Genomic DNA, 25,190 nt, shown 5'->3' on the forward strand with positions numbered 1-25,190 from the left:
TTGCTGCAGATCTGCTGAAGATTTGCTTCTGCAGATTTTGCTGCCCATTAAAGTCAATGGGCAGCAAAATCTGCAGCAGCAAGATCTGGAGCAAAAATACGCACATGTGAACGCACCCTCAATGTGGTTTTAGCCTGTGTATGTGACCACATCCTGTCCTAAAGGAACTTTCATAACTTTCTCCAATAATAGCTTATCTGCACATCGTACCCAAATGGTTCAATACAGACGCCTACGCTGCGGCGTTATTTACGTATAAAGTTGTAATAAAAAATAAAAAAAAACTGAATAATCATGTTTACCAAAAAAAAAAAAAAAAGCAAAACTAAGTTCACCAATGGCTACAAACCTCTAGCAATAAATAAAAAATAAATGTCGCTTCCCAAAACAAATATTACAAAAATACAAAACATATACACAGTGAAAAAAAAAAAAAATTATATATGTCTTCCGGGAAAACAACAACAACGCATTAAAGGGACAGACCACCATATGACGAGATCTACTTATGAAGCCTCCTACAATGTGTTGCAGGTATTGGTTACTATATAACCATTTTCTTTATGATTTATCCTGCTTCTCCTGCACAGGATACAGCTGTTTATTTTCTTTGAAGCAATCATTTGTTTTAGCAAGCAGAGATTATCAAAGCAACAGTAAAAGGAAGGAGGGTGGTGGGGGGGGGGGGGGGGGGGGGGGGGGGATGGGACTGAACAGCAAAAAAAAAAAAAAAAAAAAAAAAAAAAAAAAAGGGGGGGGTACTATGATGAGCTTCCTCTAGCCTTCTCCTTAACCCCTTCATGCCTGGCCTACTTCTAGGAGACAATATATGCACATGAGATGGGATACAATACACATGGACATCTGGGCGCTGGGGGGGGCCCACGTTTGGCATTGAATGGGTAATAATACACATATATACACTATCGACAGCAAATATAGTATATTACGTAGACGGGCACAACTTTAATAAAATTCTAATTAAAGTTTGCACCCGGGTCGGAAGAATATTTGTCTTGGAAGGTGACCCAATAGAAAGTGGGCTGAGACAATAAATTGTAAAAAAAAAATTTTTAAAAATTTTAAAAAAATATAAAAAATGATATTCACTTGACTAGTACGGCTACAAAATTTTATATATATATATATATATATATATATATATATATATATATATATATATATATAGATAGATAGATAGATAGTAAATCTGAGTAGCTGTACTAGTCCAGTGAATATATATATATATATATATATATATATATATATATATGCGCAAGCCAAGACCGGTTAGATCAACTATATACAGCAGTGTGTCTCATAAGTGCATGGGACAATAATCTAAAGCAGCATTTCCCAACCAGAGTGCCTCCAGCTGTGGCAAAACTACAACTCCCAGCATGATTTCTATCAGTGTGTGTGTCTCCTGCTATTGCGAAACTACAACTCCCAGCATGCCAGGACAGCCTTCGGCTGTCCGGGCATGCTGGGAGTTATAGTTTTGCAACAGCAGGAGACACAAACAACAATGTACACAAACAAGGTAACCAGTAACAATGTACAAGATTACTGTGGAGATTGCAACAAAGTATATATCATACAAATGTAACAACAACAAAAAAAAAAAGCAATACCATTCATAGGTGGGGAAAGGAGGAAATATAAGAGCACTGTAGCTTTAAATAAGAATGATAACACCTTCATTGTAAAAGAGAGGCCTGGAAGACATTACATACCAAGAGCAATGTGCTAGCAAGGCCTCTGTCACCAAATAGGAGCCGTAAGAATCAAAAGCACACAAAATACACAACAACAAAACATAATAAAAATATAATAAATAATAAAATATAATAAATAATAATAAATAATACACAAGACTATAAAAGTAGTAAATAGAGCCCAGCAGTCTCACACACACACACACACACACACACACACACACACACACACACACACACACACACTTACCTGAAGAAATGAAACAGAATAGAAGGAAAATAAAAGAACAACCCAAGAGATTTCCAATAAAAAAGAGCTAAAACATGTCTGTATGGGGATCCAGGCCAAAGGGAAATGTCATGTAAAAGCTGCAGGCAGGCAGGCAGGCTGGGGAGGCTGGAGGCCTAGCTGGAGCTGGGGATAATGGCAGCCTAAGGGGAACAGGAAGGCTGAAAGGTGGAGGGTGGGTGGGTGCCTGCTTATTTTTTATTTTTTTTCCCCCCTCTTTGTTTGCAATGCAACAATGGCTGCTCCTGCAAATGCCAGCCCTGCTGCTGCTGCTGGCTTGTGGGCCCTCTGATGGGTTGTTGCAGAAGTCCTGAGTGCAGGAGCTTGCAGGGTAGGGTGCTTGCTTGCTCTCTCACTCACTCCCACATTAACCCCCTCCTTCCCCTTTCTGTGTCTCCCACAAAGAGGCCCAGGAGGTGGCCCTGTCCTGCACCCTTCCCCCTCCCTCCTTCTCCTTCTTGCTACTTGCTCTCTAGGGCTACTCCTCTCTCTGACTCTCATGAATACAGGAGCGAGAATGGGGGGAGGAAGAGGAGGAGGAGGAGGAGGATGGGAGGGAGCTGGAGCAGTCATAGGTTGGGAGGACAACAAAAGACAAGAGAGAGAGAGAGAGGTTATTCCTCTGCCTTCTCATTGTGTACACAGAGCAGAGGATGGTGGGTGTAGTAGTTCCCTCCGCATATTGACCAGCAGCGTATGCATGACCCAAATTTTCTACGTCCTATAGCTTCACGTACGGCCATGAGGAAGAAGATGCCCGAATTGGCTCAATGATCTGATACCGTGAAACTGTGATAGTGAATGATGATCAGGAAAACGACCCCCTGTTCATTTATATTTCTAGGACAGGAAAGGTTTTTATTCACTTTGGCTAGGTTTATATATATCCGGCTCCGACAAAACTGAATGAAAATTGCCACAACTGATGCGGCAACAGAAGTGCATCAGTCGGCATCAGTTGTGCATCATTCGGCATCCATTGTTTGTGATCGCCAGACGGGGGAACGCAGCAAGATGCGTTCCCCTGTATGTGCTGGTCCGGAGAGTCCAATCATCTAAATTGAGACACCGGATGATTGTGAACAGTCCCATTAAAATGAATGGGATCGGTTCTGGCTTCATGTTTCTTCCGGCGCAGCTTTTGCAGCACCGGAGGGAACTGACAAAAGACGCCGGACGTGGGGGGCCTAAAAAGGCAGCATAGTGTGTAAAAAATTACACAACCACAACAAGTTGTCCAATCCGAGTTGTGTATCGAGGTTTCTTACAAATCCGTATACGCAGAGCCGATTCTTCAGTCCGCATTCACTTCTAAGGCCGGGTCCGCACATGGTATTTTGGTCAGTATTTTAAGCCCAAACTTAGGGTCGGAACACGCTACGTTTTGCCTCCGTTAATCGTATCTGTCGGCATCCCACCGAAAAAGAGCTGCTGATGTATACAGTTAATGGGCGCAGCGGACCCCGTTTAATTCTATGGCCGAAAGGAGTCACCTAGTGACTCCTTTCGGAACGCGTGCGCTATTTCAAAAGCACGACAGCCCCTGTCATGAGTGCGCTTAAAATAGCTGCCCCCGTTAACAGGCAGGATGCCGACAGGAACGATTGACGGGGGGCCAAAACGTAGTGGTTCCGACCCTTAGAACTGGTTACTGTTACGCCGAGCGCTCCGGGTCCCCGTTCCTCCCCGGAGCGCTCGCCTCATCTTCGTTGTTGCAGCGCCCCGGTCAGATCCACTGACCGGGTGCGCTGCGGTCCCGCCTTCAGCCGGGATGCGATTCGCGATGCGGATAGCGCCCGCTCGCGATGCGCACCCCGGCCCCCGTACCTGACTCGCTCTCCCTCGGTCCTGTCCCGGCGCGCGCGGCCCCGCTCCCTAGGGCGCGCGCGCGCCGGGTCTCTGCGATTTAAAGGGCCAGTGCACCAATGATGGTGCCTGGCCCAATCTTCCCAATTAGCTTAATTGGCTCCCACCTGTGCACTTCCCTATATCACCTCACTTCCCCTGCACTCCCTGGCCGGATCTTGTTGCCTTAGTGCCTAGTGAAAGCGTTCCCTTGTCTGTTCCTAGCCCGTGTTCCTGACCTCCTGCCGTTGCCCCTGACTACGATCCTTGCTGCCTGCCTCGACCTTCTGCTACGTCCGACCTTGCTTCTGCCTACTCCCTTGTACCTCGCCTATCTTCAGCATCTTCAGCAGTCAGAGAGGTGAGCCGTTGCTAGTGGATACGACCTGGTCACTACCGCCGCAGCAAGACCATCCCGCTTTGCGGCGGGCTCTGGTGAAAACCTGTAGTGACTTAGAACCGGTCCACTAGCGCGGTCCTCGCCAATCCCTCTCTGACACAGAGGATCCACTACCTGCCAGCCGGCACCGTGACAGTTACGCTACAAATATTGATCAAAATACTAAGTAGGAATCCAGCCTGCGGGTACGTTCACACTACAGAATTCCCTTGCATGAACCTAAACAGTGGTGTGAATGGGTCTTCTGCTGACCCATTCACCATGCGGAATTTCAGCAGAAGAAAATTGATCCGCCAAAAGAATGAAAGTTTATTCTTCCGGAAGCATTACACACAGACTGCGTTGCCGTAGAAGGATTTTGGGTGCGACTGTTCAGAAGGAATCTCTAAACAGAAATCCTAATCGGAATTCCTGCGTGGAAAATCCGTGATGTGAATGTAACCTAAGGTTGGGTTCATATTGAAGAATTTCCAGATGGAATTTCCACTGAAGATCCCACAGGCAGCACTACAACCGCACGGGCCGCATTACCATCCCCATAGATGCATAAATGCATTTCTGTGCAGATCTGCTTAAAAAGCCACTCAGAAATGCATTGCCGTTTATGGAGACGACAATGCAGTCCGCATGTTCTTAGCGCTGCCCGTGGGATCTCCAGCGGGAATTCCATCCAGAGATTCCACAGTGTGAACCCAGCCTTAGGGTACGCTCACAGTATACTCGCACATTGCGGCTGCTCTTGCTCTAGCTCAGGGAGCAGGGGGAGCGGCCGCAATGTGTGCAAGTACACTGTGCATGCACGGCTCCTCGCACATCACAGCAGCGTGTCTGCTTGTATCAGCGTATTGCGTAAAATACGCTGTGGATCTTCCGCAGCGTATTTGCTGTGGAAAATCTGCAGTGGATTTTGCTACCATTGACTTTGGGTCAGCAGAAAATTCGCAATAGAGGCAGTTTTGCAGATTTTCCTTCGGAACCATTGAAGTTAATGGTAGCAAAATCTGCTGCGGATCCACAGCAAATAAGCTGCGAAAATTAAGGTAATCTGCCCATGTGAACGTAACTTTAGGGTACATTCAAACGTGCATATTTTTGCTGCAGGTTTAGTGTAGCAGATTTTGTTACCCATTGAAGTCAATGGGCACCAAAATCTGCAGCAGCAAATCTGCAGCAAAAATACGCCCGTGTAAATGTACCCTAAGACCATGTTCACGTTCAACAATTTTTTTTCGTGCAGACTTTGACACAGTGTGGTTAATAGCGCCCTATTCACGCAAAATAAAAACTTTGCATACTAATATTTTGCCATGAACCTCGTAAAACAAAAATCGGCCGCGGAAATAAGTGGCATGTCACTAATTTATGACAAAAATGTCAGACTGAATGACAATCGTGCTCATCTTCAAGGGAATCTGCTGCGGATTTGATGCAACATGCAGCACATGTGCAACAGAAAACCAAGTCTTGGATTTCTGCAGGCAAAATACACGCCGGATTTTAAAAGGGTTATATAGAATTCGAAAAACAGAGCCGATTTTCATTTTGGGAAAAAAAAAACAGCACCACCCCTGTCCTCAGGTTGTGTGTGGTATTACAGCTCAGTTCCATTAATGTGAATAGAGCCAAGTTGTATATAATCATACAAACAAATTGAAATCAATTTAAAAAGGAATGAAGGGTTTAATGAAAAACCCAAACCCTCTCACAACCAGAGGGGCCCCTCCTAAAGGGCACCGTCCTCAATAAATATCACTGGCACCACTAACCAATAATAATAATATCACACAACCAGGGGCAGGGCTATACATAGATATGTGTGTTATTATAACATCAATGCTTATACCCAAATCACAATATTACAGTTATAATAACAATGTAGTGACTGTAAAGCCCAAGCCTTCTTATCTACCTAAAAAACCTGGAAGTGATGTAGCAGGCACCAGAGGGGGTCCTGACACCACTCGGCCTCATATGAGAACAGTTTTTGGCTGAATGATCATTTGGTTCGACATCTATCCCCTCCTATGGGCATGCAAGATTGGTTCAACCAAACATAAGGACGTACAAACCATAGAGGCAGCCCAGTCATCTCCAGTGGGGACCATGATAAGAGGGTCCAGCTCACTTAGGACCAATCCCAATTTACTGGGAGAACATTATCTGTGACGAGGGAGAACATTATCAGAAGATTATCTGTGATGGGGGGAGAACATTATCTGTGATGGGGGAGAACATTATCTGTGATGGGGAAAGAATATTATCTGTGATGAGGGAGAACATTATTTGTGACGGGGAAAACATTATCTGTGATGGGGAAGAACATTATCTGTGATGGGGAAAGAATGTTATCTGTGATAAGGGAGAACGTTATCTGTGATGGAGAGAACATTATCTGTCATGAGGGAGAACATTGTCTGTAATGGGGGGGAAGAACATTATCTGTTGTCACGATTCGGCTCACAGGTAGTGGATCCTCTGTGTCAGCGAGGGATTGGCGTGGACCGTGCTAGTGGACCGGTTCTAAGAGGCTACTGGTGTTCACCAGAGCCCGCCGCAAAGCGGGATGGTCTTGCTGCGGCAGTAGCAACCAGGTCGTATCCACTAGCAACGGCTCAACCTCGCTGACTGCTGAGAAGGCGTGGGACAGAAGGACTAGGCAGAGGCAAGGTCAGACGTAGCAGAAGGTCGGGGCAGGCGGCAAGGTTCGTAGTCAAGATGGATAGCAGAAGTTCAGGTAACACAGGCTTTGGACACACTAAACGCTTTCACTGCCACAAGGCAACAAGATCCGGCAAGGGAGTGCAGGGGCAGTGAGCAGATATAGTCTGGGAGCAGGTGGGGGCCAATTAAGCTAATTGGGCCAGGCACCAATCATTGGTGCACTGGCCCTTTAAGTCTCAGAGAGCTGGCGCGCGCGCGCCCTAGAGAGCGGAGCCGCGCGCGCCAGCACATGACAGCAGGGGACCGGGACCGGTAAGTGACCTGGGATGCGATTCGCGAGCGGGCGCGTCCCGCTGTGCGAATCGCATCCCCGACGGCCATGACAGTGCAGCGCTCCCGGACAGCTGGACTGACCGGGGCGCTGCAGGGAGAGAGACGCCGTGAGCGCTCCGGGGAGGAGCGGGGACCCGGAGCGCTAGGCGTAACAGTACCCCCCCCCCCTTAGGTCTCCCCTTTTCTTTGTCCGGTAACTGCCTCCCCTGGGATGAGGACACCGGGAAAGACTGGAGGGTTTCCTCAACGGCAGGCAGTACAGCAGGAGTGGGAATGGGGAGGGAGGGCAGAGGGCGAAGCCTGGCACGGGGCAGTGTGTCACCAGGACGGGGGCCATGAGGAGGCACTGAGGCTTGCCTGACGGGACTGGGAGGGGGGGGAGAGGCACTTCCTATGGCAGGCAGAGTCCCAGTTCTTGATCTCCCCGGTGGTCCAATCAAGGGTGGGAGAATGAAGCCGGAGCCATGGCAGACCGAGGAGGACCTCAGAGGTACAGTTGGGAAGGACGAATAACTCAATCCTTTCGTGGTGGGATCCAATACACATCAGGAGGGGTTCTGTGCGGTAACGCACGGTGCAATCCAGTCTGACTCCATTGACCGCGGAAATGTAGAGCGGCTTGACGAGACGGGTCACCGGGATGCTGAATTTATTCACAAATGACTCCAAAATAAAATTCCCAGAGGCACCAGAGTCCAAGCAGGCCACGGCTGAGAGGGAGGAGTTGGCTGAAGGAGAAATCCGCACGGGCACCGTGAGACGTGGAGAAGCAGACTTAGAACCAAGAGACGCCACACCCACGAGAGCTGGGTGCGTGCGTGCGTTTCCCAGACGTGGAGGACGGATAGGGCAATCCACCAAGAAATGCTTGCTACTGGCACAGTACAGACAGAGATTTTCTTCCCTACGGCGATTCCTCTCTTCCTGGGTCAGGCGAGACCGATCCACTTGCATGGCCTCCTCGGCGGGAGGCCCAGGCGTAGATTGCAACGGATACTGTGGGAGAGGTGCCCAGAGATCTAAGTCTTTTTCCTGGCGGAGCTCTTGGTGTCGCTCAGAAAAACGCATGTCAATGCGGGTAGCCAAATGGATGAGTTCTTGCAGGTTGGCAGGAATCTCTCGTGCGGCCAGCACATCCTTGATGCGACTGGATAGGCCTTTTTTAAAGGTCGCGCAGAGAGCCTCGTTATTCCATGATAACTCGGAAGCAAGAGTACGAAATTGGATGGCGTACTCGCCCACTGAAGAATTACCCTGGACCAGGTTCAACAGGGCAGTCTCGGCAGAAGAAGCTCGGGCTGGCTCCTCGAAGACACTCCGGACTTCAGCGAAGAAGGACTGGACTGTGGCTGTGGCAGGATCATTGCGGTCCCAGAGCGGTGTGGCCCAAGACAAGGCTTTTCCTGAAAGAAGGCTTACTACGAACGCCACCTTAGACCGTTCTGTAGGAAACAAGTCCGACAACATCTCCATATGCAGGGAACACTGAGACAAAAATCCACGGCAGAGTCCCCATCAAATTTGTCCGGCAGGGACAAGCGGAGGCTAGGAGCGGCCACTCGCTGCGGAGGAGGTGCAGGAGCTGGCGGAGGAGATGGTTGCTGCTGTAGCAGAGGCAGAAGTTGCTGTAACATGGCGGTCAACTGCGACAGCTGCTGTCCTTGTTGGGCAATCTGCTGCGATTGCTGAGCGACCACCGTGGGAAGGTCAGCGAGACTTGGCAGCGGCACCTCAGCGGGATCCATGGCCGGATCTACTGTCACGATTCGGCTCACAGGTAGTGGATCCTCTGTGTCAGCGAGGGATTGGCGTGGACCGTGCTAGTGGACCGGTTCTAAGAGGCTACTGGTGTTCACCAGAGCCCGCCGCAAAGCGGGATGGTCTTGCTGCGGCAGTAGCAACCAGGTCGTATCCACTAGCAACGGCTCAACCTCGCTGACTGCTGAGAAGGCGTGGGACAGAAGGACTAGGCAGAGGCAAGGTCAGACGTAGCAGAAGGTCGGGGCAGGCGGCAAGGTTCGTAGTCAAGATGGATAGCAGAAGTTCAGGTAACACAGGCTTTGGACACACTAAACGCTTTCACTGGCACAAGGCAACAAGATCCGGCAAGGGAGTGCAGGGGCAGTGAGCAGATATAGTCTGGGAGCAGGTGGGGGCCAATTAAGCTAATTGGGCCAGGCACCAATCATTGGTGCACTGGCCCTTTAAGTCTCAGAGAGCTGGCGCGCGCGCGCCCTAGAGAGCGGAGCCGCGCGCGCCAGCGCATGACAGCAGGGGACCGGGACGGGTAAGTGACCTGGGATGCGATTCGCGAGCGGGCGCGTCCCGCTGTGCGAATCGCATCCCCGACGGCCATGACAGTGCAGCGCTCCCGGACAGCGGGACTGACCGGGGCGCTGCAGGGAGAGAGACGCCGTGAGCGCTCCGGGGAGGAGCGGGGACCCGGAGCGCTAGGCGTAACATCTGTGATGGAAATAACATTATCTGTGATGGGATAGAACATTGTGATGGAAGAACATCATTTGTGATGGGAGAACATTATTTGTGATGGGAAGAACATTATCTCTGATAGGGGAGAACATTATCTGTGATAGGGGAGAACTTTATCTGTGATTGAGGAAAGAACCTTATCTGCAATGGGGGAGAACATTATCTGCAATGGCAGTGAACATAATAAGAATCAGATAGATGAATGTCATTTAAGGCCAATCTAAAAGGACAGAAACAATCAACTACAGTAATACCAACAATACTGAGCCCAACCACAACCTACCTTAACTGAAAACTTTTTCCCTGCAGCGCCCCTAGAGACAGTAATGCATATTGCTCTTCTTGAAAAATTGCATTCTCAGTATCTGAACTGTATTGTAGGATTTGCTTGTCTTCACGTGTAGGGTTGCCACCCGGCCAGTATTTCCAACACCCTGCTGGTAACTTTGCATTCAAAATACCGGCCATGCAATGGCCGGTATTTCTCAGAACAGGGATGGGCCAGATTAATATAGGTGCTCCTAGAGCTTCTGCTCCTCTTCAGCAGGTAGGGGAGCAGCACACAACCGCATCAGGGGTAAATCAGCTGGGGGCACGGGGCCAGGAGCAGGAGCTCCAGGAGTGCCTATATTAATCTGGCCCATCCCTGTCCCTTTACTTCAAGGCAGACTGACAGGCAATGCAAGTAGAAGGAGTTAACTCTCTGTGTCTCTATGGAGCTCTGCTGCTCCTCCTATCAATCTGCACTGGGCACGTCTGCTCTCCTGTGTACACTGCCCGGAGGTCACCTGGAGGGGGCACTGCAGACGGCACTAAATACATCCATCTCCTGTCAGTAAGTACCTTATCACAGCCCTGCATGTGAGGAAGGGGGAGGTGTATTTGTGTGTATGTGTGTTTTCCAATTAAGGTGATTTCAATAGTTGCAAAACTACAACTCCCAGCATACCCAGAGAGTCTTTGGCTGTCTGGCCATGCTGGGAATTGTGGTTTTGCAACAGCTGGAGGCACCCTGGTTGGGAAACACTGATAAATATACCACACATGTGAGGGATTCAGGAAATACCCTTTTGCGTGCCCCAGGAGTGGATAGGGCAAAGGGTTAAAGACATTAAAGTTGTCTAACCCCTTTAACCCTGCACAAGAGGGTTACCACAAAAATGGTACTGTATTGCTTAATTTAGGCATTACATTTTCCTGTATATGTATTATGGGGGAGATATATCAAAACTTGTGCAGAGGAAAAGTTGACCAGTTGCCCATAGCAACCAATCAGATCGCTTCTTTCATTTTTGAAAAGGCCTCAGAGAAATTAAAGTGATCTGATTGGTTGCTATGGGCAACTGGTCAACTTTTCCTCAGCACAGGTCTTGACAAATCTCCCCCTATATCTCTTATATCCAGGGGCCAAGTCCTGAGAAAAAAAAGTGTGGGAACTCACCCAAGATTTCCACTCAGAGGCTTGTCCTGCGGGACTCTAGCTAATGGGAATGGCGTTCCTGCTGTGTAAAAAGTTGAGAAACTCAGTTCCCATGCGTTTCTGTAGGACTTGAGCCTTGCTTATATCACTTCCTGTGATGTAACGCATATATAATTAACTATGCAAATTAGCATGGCCGGTATTTTTGGCAACCCTATTCAGGTGAGAACTGGAGACCTTACAAAATAAGATTCCCATTCCTTTCATGAAGGTATAAATGTTATATATAAACATATTCCAGACTTTATTTTTTCTGGAAAACATTTTTAAAAATGGGGAGAAAAATCTTTTTTTTTTTTCTCAATTTTTGTTCCAGGTCTCCCCATCTCAAAAATAAGAAATTGTGAGTTTTGGAAATATTGCAGCTGACAACTACCATCAAGGTCTATGATGAAAATGAGCGGTTGCTTTATTTTACAGTGTACAACGCGTTTCTATCCTAGAAAAGTACCCCTATAACATTTTTTTTTTACCAATTGATTTTACAGTAGATCTTTTTTTAAGATTGGACCAGTTGGCTAGCCTTCCTTCTTTACATGTATCAAAGGGGTACTCCGGTGGAAAACATTTTTTTTTAAATCAACTGGTGCCAGAAAGTTAAACAGATTTGTACATTACTTCTGTTAAAAAAAAATCTTTACCCTTCCAGTACTTATTAGCAGCTGTATGCTACATAGGAAATTAATTTCTTTTTGAATTTCTTTTTTGTCTTGTCCACAGTGCTCTCTGCTGACACCTGATGCCCATATCAGGAACTGTCCAGAGCAGGAGAAAATCTCCATAGCAAACATATGCTGCTCTGGACAGTTCCTGACACGGATAGAGGTGTCAGCAAAGAGCACTGTGGTCAGACAGAAAATAAATTAAAAAAAGAAAAGAATTTCCTCTGTAGCATACAGCTGCTAATAAGTACTGAAAGGATTGAGATTTTTTAATAGAAGTAATTTACAAATCTGTTTAAACTCATGTATTGCTGGTATTATACACCAACCCGTCTGGCGAAAATGTACCACATGGAGAATAGCAAAGCTGTGTGTTGGAGGTGCATGCAGGATCAGGGCACACTTTTACATATTTGGTGGAGCTGCCGAGCGATACAGCCCTTATGGGAAGCAATAAAAATACTGCTAAATAATATCTTAGGAAAACAAATAGAATGGGGTCCTGGGATGGCTCTCCTGAATATCGGCTTGGACAAACTTACCGTATTTATCGGGGTATACCACGCACCGGCCTATAACACGCACCCGCATTTTACCAAGGATATTTGGGTAAAAAAAGTTTTTTACCCAAATATCCATGGTAAAATGAGGGTGCGTGTGTGCGCGTGTATACCCCAATATACCCCCAGGAAAGGCAGGGGGAGAGAGGGCGTCGCTGCCCGCTTCTCTCCCCCTGCCTTTCCTGGGGTCTAGAGCCCTGCTGCTCCTGGCCCTTCTCTCCCCCTGGCTATCGGCACCGCTGCCCGTTCTGTACCCCTGACTATCGGTGCCGGCGCCCCATTGCCGGCGCCGATAGCCAGGGGGAGAGAAGGGGCAGCGGCACCGATTGCCGGCGCCGCTGCCCCGTTGCCTCCCCCCATCCCCGGTGGCATAATTACCTGGGTCGGATCCGCGCTGCTGCAGGCCTCCGGCGTGTGTCCCCGGCGTTGTTGCTATGCGCTGCACGGCGCATGACGTCAGTGCGCCGCGCCGTGCATAGCAACGACGCAGGGGACGCACGCCGGAGGCCTGCAGCAGCGCGGATCTGACCCAGGTAATTATGCCACCGGGGATGGGGGGAGGCAACAGGGCAGCGGCGCCAGCAATGGGTGCCGCTGCCCCTTCTCTCCCCCTGGCTGTCGGCGCCGCTTCTCTCCCCCTGGCTATCGGTGCCGGCAATGGGGCGCCGGTACCGATAGTCAGGGGGACAGAACGGGCAGCGGCGCCGATAGCCAGGGGGAGAGAAGGGCCGGCAGCAGGGCTCTAGACCCCAGGAAAGGCAGGGGGAGAGAAGCGGGCAGCGACGGCCTCTCTCCCCCTGCCTTTCCTGGGGGTGTATCTGCGTATAACACGCACACAGACTTTAGGCTAAAAAATTTTGCCTAAAAAGTGCGTGTTATACGCCGATAAATACGGTATATTTAAAGACAGGGCTATAAGCTTCCACGTGTTATCTGTGGTCCGTACGGCAGTAGCAAAAAATTGGAAGTCCACTAAAGTCCCCAGCATAATAGAAATTTTAAACTCCCTAACCCACGTATGCACAATGGAAAGACTTAGACTAGATAAAATAGACAGTTTGATCCCTCTGGATGCAAAATGCAGGATGTGGGACAATTGGATAGAAAAAATAAAAGAGATAAGAGGGGTATAGTGCCGTATAGGCTATAGACGATTATAGAGTTCTTTACATCACCATGTTATAAATATACCTGGAGAGGGAGAGAAGATTGGATTGAGGAAGGGTACAGGACTAGGTGTGAATGTAGGTAAGTTTTGTTTGTCATGTTGTATATTGTTGTCCTTTTTTTTCTCTTTGTATTGTATTATTGGAAAATTAATTAAAAAAAATATAATAAATAAATAAATAAATAAAAAACTTTATGGCACCAGTTCATTTAAAAAAAAAAAAAAAAAAAAATTGTTTTCCACCGGAGTACCCCTTTAAAGACCATTGAGTGTCCATGATGCTGTCTCAAATTCACTGGTTGTTCTTACTTATAGACTTTGTTAGGGACTAAGACCGTCCTTTTGGAGATGCTCTGACCCATTTACCTAGCCCAGTGTTTCCCAATCAGGGTGCCTCCAGCTGTTGCAAAACTACAACTCCCAGCATGCCCGGACAGCCATAGGCTGTCCGGGCATGCAGAGAGTTGTAGTTTTGCAACAGCTGGAGACACCCTGATTGGGAAACACTGGGCTAGCCACCACAATTTGCTCCTTGTCATAGTCATTTAGACCCTTGCATTTTTTCCTGCTTCCAAAATCAACCCCAAGAACTGACTGTTTATTTTCAGTCTAATATATCCCACCCCTTGGCAGGCGCCATTTTTTTTTTTTTGGGAGAAAGTCATATTGGGAAGGGGGCTGTACAGGGCACCTACCAATGGGGGCTCTATGATCAGCAACTCACTCTAGTAGACCTTGGGGCCCACGGCTGACTGTGTCATTCAATAGCTAAACCATTTACAGCTACAAAAAATCACCAAAATGTCATTAAAGTCCACCACAAATCCCAGCTACCACTTGTGGCACCATCGGGGAAGGTCTAAAAAAAGAATCTGCATAACAATTCTTAAGCGCACAGAACAGACAGTACATTCATAGACCACCTTATCGTATAATAGCGGATGCACTTTAAAAATTCGCATAACGTTTTATACATGTTTAAAAAAAGCTGTAATCCGTAAATGTGTGTAATAACATGCACAAGTAGTCCTCCGCACTCTATATTCCGTGCGCCGCTTGCTGATTTCCCTTCTCCACTGAGTTTTATGCCAGTTCCTTAGTTGATGCAAATCACTGTAGTTGCCATGGCAACGTGCTGGGACTTCTGTCAATTTAAATGGTGTGATTTGGTATGATGATGTTTATATATGACCAAAATACCAAATACGTAGACCCCCCGCTTCATACGTAGTCTTTAGTATCACTGACCACGGACCTTAAAGGGGTACTCCGGTGCTTAGACATCTTATCCCCTATCCAAAGGATAGGGGATAAGATGCCTGATCGCGGGAGTCCCGCCGCTGGGGACCGCCGGGATCTTGCACGCGGCACCCTGTTTGTAATCAGTCCCCGAAGCATGTTCGCTCCGGGTCTGATTACCAACGACCCCAAGGCCGGTGGCGTGTGACGTCACGCTTCCGCCCCCGTGTGACGTCACGCTCCGCCCCTCAATGCAAGCCTACGGGAGGGGGCGTGGCAGCTATCACGCCCCCTCCCGTCCCATTAACTTTAATAGGGCTCTGAGTGGAATTCTGTAAAATTAGAAGACGTTTACAGAATCCAGAATGTGGAATTTCCCCAGCAGAAATTCCACTGTGTGAATGGGACAGCGAATTCCCATTGCATATAATTTTGTCCATGTAAGGAACTGTCTGTAGCAGGATAGGTATGCTTTGGGGGTTTTGCTCCTACTCTGGACAGTTCCTAAAATGAACAGAGGTGTCAGCAGAGAGCACTGTGGTCAGACAGAAAGGAAATTCAAAAAGAAAAGAACTTCCTGTGGAGCATACAGCAGCTGATAAGTACTGGAAGGATTAAGATTTTTAAATAGATGTAATTTACAAATCTGTTTAACTTTCTGGCACAGTTGATTTAAAGAAAATAAAATGTTTGCCAGCAGAGACCTCTTAAGATCTTTCGAATGGAGAGAGGAAGGGTAATCCACTGCCAGACTCGTCTGGTAGCGACTTATCTTCCCCCTCCTCCCAAAGTTGCTCAAGTATTCAGCCTACACCCCAAAATTAGACTCATAGCTTTGCTGGCATCATTACAAATTGGCCCTAGGGTGTATGTGTCAAAGATGTTAACTCCTGAGTCACACTCGGCATAGAGGGAGATATGAGTCAAACTTGTCTATTCTCTGAATGTCCAGAAATAATGGCAGAACAGTCACATCTTCTATACAGTACATAGAAGTAATGTGGGCTATTTACAGCTCATATTCTGACACTAATGGGCACTATAACTTTGACTGGGGGTCTGTGGCTATGATGGTGCTTTGTGGCTGTAATGGGGGGTCTATGGCTATAAAGGGGGTATTGTGCAGAAGTTTGGTACTGTGGTTACGATGTAGACATTGCGGTTGGGATGGGGGCTATGAAAAGGGAGCTTTAGCTGCAAAGGGGTTCTATGGATGTACTGCATGTACTGTGGTTATAACACACTGTGACTGTGAAGGGGTTATTATGGTTGTTTGGCATGTACTGTGGCTGGGATTGAGTTACTATGGCTGGGATGGGAAGCTACTGTGGCTGCTAGGGGGGCAATATGGCTGGATTGCACATACTGAGACTGTAATGGAGGCACAATGGTTATACTGTGGATGCTGTGCCTATAATGGAGACATTATGGCTGTGAGGGTTGTACTATGGCTGCAGTGTGTGGTACTGTAGTTTTTATGGGGACATTGTGGTTAACATGAGGGCTGTGAAAGGGGAGTTGTAGCTGTGGTTATAACCGATATACTGTGAAGGGGGTTCTGTGGCTTTGAAGGGGTAACTATGGTTGTTCTGCAAGTACTGTGGCTATGATCGAGGTACTATGGCTATGAAAAGGGAACGCCATGGATGAATTGAGCGAATTGTGGGTAGGATGGAGGTACCAAGACTGTGATCAGGTTACTATGAGAGGGCACTATAGCTGTGTAGGGGGAACTGTGGCTTTGATGGAGACAATAATGCCAAGAAGGAGATACTGTTCCTTTACTGCTTGTACTACGATAGAAGAGAGTCCTATGGCTATGATAGATATGAAGAGGGTCCTATGTCTATGATAGATATGAAGATGGTCCTATGGTTATGATAGATATGAAGAGGGTCCTATGTCTATGATAGATATGAAGAGGGTCCTATGGCTATGATAGATATGAAGAGGGTCCTATGGTTATGATAGATATGAAGAGGGTCCTATGGTTATGATAGATATGAAGAGGGTCCTATGGTTATGATAGATATGAAGAGGGTCCTATGTCTATGATAGATATGAAGAGGGTCCTATGTCTGTGATAGATATGAAGAGGGTCCTTTGTCTATGATAGATATGAAGAGGGTCCTATGGCTATGATAGATATGAAGAGGGTCCTATGGTTATGATAGATATGAAGAGGGTCCTATGGTTATGATAGATATGAAGAGGGTCCTATGGTTATGATAGATATGAAGAGGGTCCTATGGTTATGATAGATATGAAGAGGGTCCTATGGCTATGATAGATATGAAGAGGGTCCAATGGCTATGATAGATATGAAGAGGGTCCTATGGTTATGATAGATATGAAGAGGGTCCTATGGCTATGATAGATATGAAGAGGGTCCTATGGCTATGATAGATATGACGAGGGTCCAATGGCTATGATAGATATGAAGAGGGTCCTATGGTTATGATAGATATGAAGAGGGTCCTATGTCTATGATAGATATGAAGAGGGTCCTATGGTTATGATAGATATGAAGAGGGTCCTATGTCTATGATAGATATGAAGAGGGTCCTATGTCTATGATAGATATGAAGAGGGTCCTATGGTTATGATTAGTGTTGAGCGGCATAGGCCATATTCGAATTCGCGAATATTTGCGAATATATGGATGAATATTCGTCATATATTTGCGAATATTCGCATATTCGTAATATTCTCGTTTTATTTTCGCATAAGCGAAAATTTGCGAATGCGATAATTAACATATGCGAAAATTAGCATATTCAAAATTCGCATATACGAAAATTAGCATACGCAAATTTTCGCACAGTAGTATTACAGCCTTCTTTACACCACACAAGCTGGAAGCAGAGAGGGGTGATCACTGTGATGTGTACTGTGAAAAAAAAAAATATTTAAATAAAAAAAAAACGAATATTCGTAATTACGAATATATAGTGCTATATTCGCGAATTCACGAATATGCGATATTCGCGAATAAAATTCGCATTGCGAATATTCGCGAGCAACACTAGTTATGATAGATATGAAGAGGGTCCTATGGTTATGATAGATATGAAGAGGGTCCTATGATTATGATGGATATGAAGAGGGTCCTATGGTTATGGTAGATATGAAGAGGGTCCTATGTCTATGATAGATATGAAGAGGGTCTTATGGTTATGATAGATATGAAGAGGGTCCTATGTCTATGATAGATATGAAGAGGGTCCTATGTCTATGATAGATATGAAGAGGGTCCTATGGTTATGATGGATATGAAGAGGGTCCTATGTCTGTGATAGATATGAAGAGGGTCCTATGTCTATGATAGATATGAAGAGGGTCCTATGGTTATGATAGATATGAAGAGGGTCCTATGGTTATGATAGATATGAAGAGGGTCCTATGTCTATGATAGATATGAAGAGGGTCCTATGGTTATGATAGATATGAAGAGGGTCCTATGTCTATGATAGATATGAAGAGGGTCCTATGGTTATGATAGATATGAAGAGGGTCCTATGGTTATGATAGTTATGAAGAGGGTCCTATGTCTATGATAGATATGAAGAGGGTCCCATGTCTATGATAGATATGAAGAGGGTCCCATGTCTATGATAGATATGAAGAGGGTCCTATGGTTATGATAGATATGAAGAGGATCCTATGTCTATGATAGATATGAAGAGGGTCCTATGGTTATGATAGATATGAAGAGGGTCCTATGGTTATGATAGTTATGAAGAGGGTCCTATGGTTATGATAGATATGAAGAGGGTCCTATGGTTATGATAGATATGAAGAGGGTCCTATGGTTATGATAGATATGAAGAGGGTCCTATGGTTATGATAGTTATGAAGAGGGTCCTATGGTTATGATAGATATGAAGAGGGTCCTATGTCTATGATAGATATGAAGAGGGTCCTATGTCTATGATAGATATGAAGAGGGTCCTATGTCTATGATAGATATGAAGAGGGTCCTATGTCTATGATAGATATGAAGATGGTCCTATGGTTATGATAGATATGAAGAGGGTCCTATGTCTATGATAGATATGAAGAGGGTCCTATGTCTATGATAGATATGAAGAGGGTCCTATGGCTATGATAGATATGAAGAGGGTCCTATGGTTAGGATAGATATGATGAGGGTCCTATGTCTATGATAGATATGAAGAGGATCCTATGTCTATGATAGATATGAAGAGGGTCCTATGGTTATGATAGATATGAAGAGGGTCCTATGGTTATGATAGTTATGAAGAGGGTCCTATGGTTATGATAGATATGAAGAGGGTCCTATGGTTATGATAGATATGAAGAGGGTCCTATGGTTATGATAGATATGAAGAGGGTCCTATGTCTATGATAGATATGAAGAGGGTCCTATGTCTATGATAGATATGAAGAGGGTCCTATGTCTATGATAGATATGAAGATGGTCCTATGGTTATGATAGATATGAAGAGGGTCCTATGTCTATGATAGATATGAAGAGGGTCCTATGTCTATGATAGATATGAAGAGGGTCCTATGGCTATGATAGATATGAAGAGGGTCCTATGGTTAGGATAGATATGATGAGGGTCCTATGTCTATGATAGATATGAAGAGGGTCCTATGGTTATGATAGATATGACGAGGGTCCTATGTCTATGATAGATATGAAGAGGGTCCTATGGTTATGATAGATATGACCAGGGTCCTATGTCTATGATAGATATGAAGAGGGTCCTATGTCTATGATAGATATGAAGAGGGTCCTATGTCTATGATAGATATGAAGAGGGTCCTATGTCTATGATAGATATGAAGAGGGTCCTATGGTTAGGATAGATATGATGAGGGTCCTATGTCTATGATAGATATGAAGAGGGTCCTATGGTTATGATAGATATGACCAGGGTCCTATGTCTATGATAGATATGAAGAGGGTCCTATGTCTATGATAGATATGAAGAGGGTCCTATGTCTATGATAGATATGAAGATGGTCCTATGGTTATGATAGATATGAAGAGGGTCCTATGTCTATGATAGATATGAAGAGGGTCCTATGTCTATGATAGATATGAAGAGGGTCCTATGGCTATGATAGATATGAAGAGGGTCCTATGGTTAGGATAGATATGATGAGGGTCCTATGTCTATGATAGATATGAAGAGGGTCCTATGGTTATGATAGATATGACGAGGGTCCTATGTCTATGATAGATATGAAGAGGGTCCTATGGTTATGATAGATATGACCAGGGTCCTATGTCTATGATAGATATGAAGAGGGTCCTATGTCTATGATAGATATGAAGAGGGTCCTATGTCTATGATAGATATGAAGAGGGTCCTATGTCTATGATAGATATGAAGAGGGTCCTATGGTTAGGATAGATATGATGAGGGTCCTATGTCTATGATAGATATGAAGAGGGTCCTATGGTTATGATAGATATGACCAGGGTCCTATGTCTATGATAGATATGAAGAGGGTCCTATGTCTATGATAGATATGAAGAGGGTCCTATGTCTATGATAGATATGACGAGGGTCCTATGTCTATGATAGATATGACGAGGGTCCTATGTCTATGATAGATATGACCAGGGTCCTATGGTTATGACACATATACCGTGGCCATGTTGGTAGCATTTATGTGTCTATAATGGATTCTCTGTACAGAGCTGCAGACTATGTTACCACTATAGGTGATGACTATAAGCAATGACATGAATACTAGAATACATTTTAATATGCTATAGGGAATATTGGGATAAGGGGATCCAATGATACATGAAGATTCCTAAGTATTCCATAGCAGTATCCATAGAGAGACCCCTCTGGATAGGGTCAGGATGGCCCTGTAAGGGCAGAGATGGATGTGCTGCACTTTTATCCTTTGTTATTCAGTCTCATCCCAACCCCTGCAACAGATTTGCCTTTAGGTCATCAGTAATCCATGTTCACAGGCAGAGGAGAGAAACCGATCTGGTGACAAAAAAAGGGACAGATGGCTGCGTCCTAAATAAATAAATAACAAATCTCTGTGCCCTCCTCATCCTCTGGACGACTGGTCTCAGTGGTCATAAAGGTGTAAATACAAGGACAGCGGGGAAAGGGACACATTCTCGCCACAGAAGTTTCCTTATTTTATTTTTTTTTAAATCAACTGGTGCCAGAAAGTTAAACAGATTTGTAAATTACTTCTATTTAAAAATCTTAATCCTTCCAATACTTATCAGCTGCTGTATGCTCCACAGGAAGTGCTCTTTGTTGACACCTCTGTACATGTCAGGAACCTTCCAGAGCAGGAGAGGTTGGATATGGGCATTTGCTTGTACTCTGTATACTGCTGTATACTACAGATGAAGTTGTGTAGTTCTTTCCAGTCTGACCACAGAGATCTCTGCCGATTCCCCATAGCAAACTTCTTTTGTTCTGGACAGAGGTTCCTGACATGGACAGAGGTGTCAGCAGAGAGCACTGTGGTCAGACAGTAAAGAAATTCAAAAAGAAAATAACTTCCTGTGGAGCATACAGCAGCTGATAAGTACTGGAAGGATTAAGATTTTTAAATAGAAGTCATTTACAAATCTGTTTAACTTTCTGGCACCAGTTGATTTAGAAAAAAACAATGTTTTCTAGCGGAGTAGCCCTTTAACCCCTTAACGACGCAGGATGTCCTGCGCCAGCTCCCGCGATATGAAGCGGGATCGCGCCGCGAACCCGCATCATATCTCGTCGGTCTCGGCACTCATCAACGGCCGGGACCCGCGGTTAATACCACACATCGCCGATCGCGGTGATGTGCGGTATTAACCCTTTAGAAGCGGCTGTCAAAGCTGATCGCCGCTTCTAAAGTGAAAGGGACCCGGCTGCTCAGTCGGGCTGTTCGGGTCCCGAAAAGCTTACAGGACACCGGGAGGGCCCTTACCTGCCTCCTCGGTGTCCGATCGGCAAATGACTGATCCAGGCAGGAGCAGTCAAGCGCCGATAACACTGATCACAGGCGTGTTAATACACGCCTGTGATCAGGATGAGAGATCAGTGTGTGCAGTGTTATAGGTCCCTATGGGACCTATAACACTGAAAAAAAAGGTTAAAAAAAAAGTGTTAATAAAGGTAATTTAACCCCTTCCCTAATAAAAGTTTTAATCACCCCCCTTTTCCCATAAAAAAAAATAAAACAGTGTAAAAAAAAAAATAATAATAAACATATGTGGTATCACCGCGTGCGTAAATGTCCGAACTATAAAAATATATCATTAATTAAACCGCACGGTCAATGGCGTACGAGCAAAAAAATTCAAAAGTCAAAAAAAGCTCATTTTTGGTCACTTTTTATACCATTAAAAAATTAATAAAAAGTGATCAAAAAGTCCAAACAAAACAAAAATACCGATAAAAACTTCAGATTACGGCGCAAAAAATGAGCCCTCATACCGCCCTGTACATGGAAAAATAAAAAAGTTATAGGGGTCAGAAGATGACATTTTTAAACGTACCGTATATACTCGAGTATAAGCCGACCCGAATATAAGCCGAGACCCCTAATTTCAACCCAAAAACCCAGGAAAAGTTATTGACTTGACTATAAGCCTAGGGTGGGAAATACATCATCACCGCCTGTTAATCCCTCCATCAGTGGTCTTCAACATCTGCGGACCTCCAGATGTTGCAAAACTACAACTCCAAGCATGCCCGGACAGCCGATGGCTGTCCGGGCATGCTGGGAGTTGCAGTTTTGAAACCTCTGGAGGTCCGCAGGTTGAAGACCACTGCGGCCTTCATTATCATCCAGACCCCCCTTTAGTTTTCTACTTACCTCCCCTCGGTGGGAAGGAAGGGTGAGCTGGTCCGGGCCATCTCTGCGGCAGGGACCATCCGGTGGAGAGGGTTAGTCGTTCCGGGCTGTCCATCTTCGCTCCGGGCCGGCCCCGGACTAGTGATGTTGCCTTGACGACGAAGCACAGGGACGTTCATGCGCAGCTCACCCTTCCTTCCCACCGAGGGGAGGTGAGTAGAAAACTAAAGGGGGATCTGGATGATGACGAAGGCCGCAGTGGTCTACAACCTGCGGACCTCCAGATGTTTCAAAACTACAACTCCCAGCATGCCGATGGCTGTCCGGGCATGCTGGGAGCTGTAGTTTTGCAACATCTGGAGGTCCGCAGGTTGAAGACCACTGAGAAGGGATTGACAGGCAGAGAGTTCACTCGAGTATAAGCCGAGTGGGGCGTTTTCAGCTCGAAAAATCGTGCTGAAAAACTAGGCTTATACTCGAGTATATATGGTATACATTTTCCTGCATGTAGTTATGATTTTTTCCAGAAGTGCGACAAAATCAAACCTATATAAGTAGGATATCATTTTAACCGTATGGACCTACAGAATAAAGATAAGGTGTCATTTTTACCGAAATATGCACTGCGTAGAAACGGAAGCCCCCAAAATTTACAAAATGGCGTTTTTTCTTCGATTTTGTCGCACAATGATTTTTTTTTCGTTTCGCCGTGCATTTTTGGGTAAAATAACTGATGTCACTGCAAAGTAGAATTGGCGACGCAAAAAATAAGCCATAATATGGATTTTTAGGTGGAAAATTGAAAGGGTTATGATTTTTAAAAGGTAAGGAGAAAAACCGAAAGTGCACAAACTGAAAAACCCTGAGTCCTTAAGGGGTTAATGTAAAAATAACCACCATGCCTTTTTCCGAAAAAGGAGAATGGGCATCTGGATAATGAAGCGGGCACTCACCTGGGGATGGCTCTGCAGGTTATCTTGTTACTGATGGATAAAGTGAATGTGTGCTGGTCTAGGATGTCAGTTTATACCTAAGTATGGGAATTGTTAGCTGGTATATATATATATATATATATATATATATATATATATATATATATCTACCCATTTGTTTCGCGATCATTCACTGGCTAAAGCATATTGCCAACTAACACAAGCTTGTCAGGCCAGCATCGGCACTAGGCACAGATGGGTAGATACCAGACAAGCCAATGGCGATCATGCTGTTTGCTTGTCAAGCTAGGGCAGTGTTTCCCAACCAGGGTGCCTCCAGCTGTTGCAAAGCTACAACTCCCAGCCGTTGGCTGTCCGGACATGCTGGGAGTTGTAGTTTTGCAACAGCTGGAGACACCCTGGTTGGGAAACAATAGGCTAAGGGTACAATAAAAAAAAGGTGCCCATTGTGACTACAAATATAGTGGCCATTACAATGATCACATGGGATGAAATAAAGTTTTCCTAACATACAGCTATTCTATGGAGTGGTATTTTTCCAACCAGAGTGCCTCCAGCTGTTGCAAAACTACAATTCCCAGCATGCCCGGACAGCCTTTGGCAGTGCCACATTGCCTAGGAAAAAGCTGCAGAGGGTGAAACCCCACGGTTGGGTATAGGATGATGTGTGGCATGCTGTTGGCCAAAGAGTTTACAATGTATTTTTATTTTTTTTTACTGTTTTGTGAGTATAAAAAAAAATTTGCGTTGTGCATTCCTGTGTCAGGATAGCTGTTTAAGGCAATGGTCACACGTAACGGATCCGCAGCGTATTTTAGGCTGCAGATCCACCGGTGACCCAACCCATTTTGTTCCTCCAGCTGTTGCCACCCCCTGGTCCCCTGCCTCGCTCCACCACTGGCCTGTTTGCAGCAGCAATCCCCTGCTACGAGCAGCCACACAGGGGGCCTGTGAGTAGACAAGTGCACTCTGACATTGCGGAGCAGCCTCGATGTCTGAGTGCACTGCGCATTTGCAGTGTACTCAGTCATCGCGGGTGCTCTGCGATGTCTCAGTGGACTCGGTGACTCGCAGGCCCCCTGTGTGGCTGCTCGTAGCAGCGGATTGCTGCTGCAAACAGGCCAGTGGTGGAGCGAGGCAGGGGACCAGGGGGTGGCAACAGCTGGAGGCACAAAATGGGTCGGTTCATCGGCAGATCTGCAGCGTAAAATACGCTGCAGATCCGTTACCAGTGACCCTACCCTAAATCTTCCTTAAAGGGTTACTCCGTTGTTCAGCGTTTGGAACAAACTTTTCAGCTGGAGCCGATGCTGGGAGCTCGTGACGTCATAGCCCGCCCCCTCATAACATCACGCCCCACCCCCTCAATGCAAGTCTATGGGAGGGGACAGCCATCACGCCCCCTTCCATAGACTTGCATTGAGGGGACAGGGCGTGATGTCATGAGGGGGGCGGAGCTATCACGTCACAAGCTCCCGACTCCAGCGTTTGGAATAGTTTGTTCCAAACGCTGAGCAGTGAAGTACCCCTTTAAACTTTGAAGCCCAAGACTTGCCAGCTGCTAAAGCGATCAAGATACGGATTTGCCTGAAGGA

The 25,190-nt window shown here is 46.0% G+C and overlaps 1 protein-coding gene across 17 annotated transcripts in view; it reads right to left on the minus strand.

Moving 5' to 3' along the window:
* Nucleotides 1-25,190, minus strand: part of LDB1 (LIM domain binding 1) — a 236,549-nt gene that overhangs the window by 63,285 nt on the left and 148,074 nt on the right. Inside the window, exon 1 of one of the 17 annotated variants that reach the window (XM_056531472.1) lies at nucleotides 11,178-11,196. The exons of 13 other annotated variants lie outside the window; for them this stretch is intronic. The gene's annotated coding sequence lies outside the window, so the exon portion shown is untranslated. Of the gene's footprint in view, nucleotides 1-1,968; nucleotides 2,465-11,177; nucleotides 11,197-25,190 lie in introns of those variants that run through there. 3 more of the 17 variants (XM_056531468.1, XM_056531465.1, XM_056531470.1) reach the window with 3 other exon arrangements.

Source organism: Hyla sarda, chromosome 7 (genome assembly GCF_029499605.1).
Source record: "Hyla sarda isolate aHylSar1 chromosome 7, aHylSar1.hap1, whole genome shotgun sequence".
Taxonomy (NCBI): Eukaryota; Metazoa; Chordata; class Amphibia; order Anura; family Hylidae; genus Hyla; species Hyla sarda.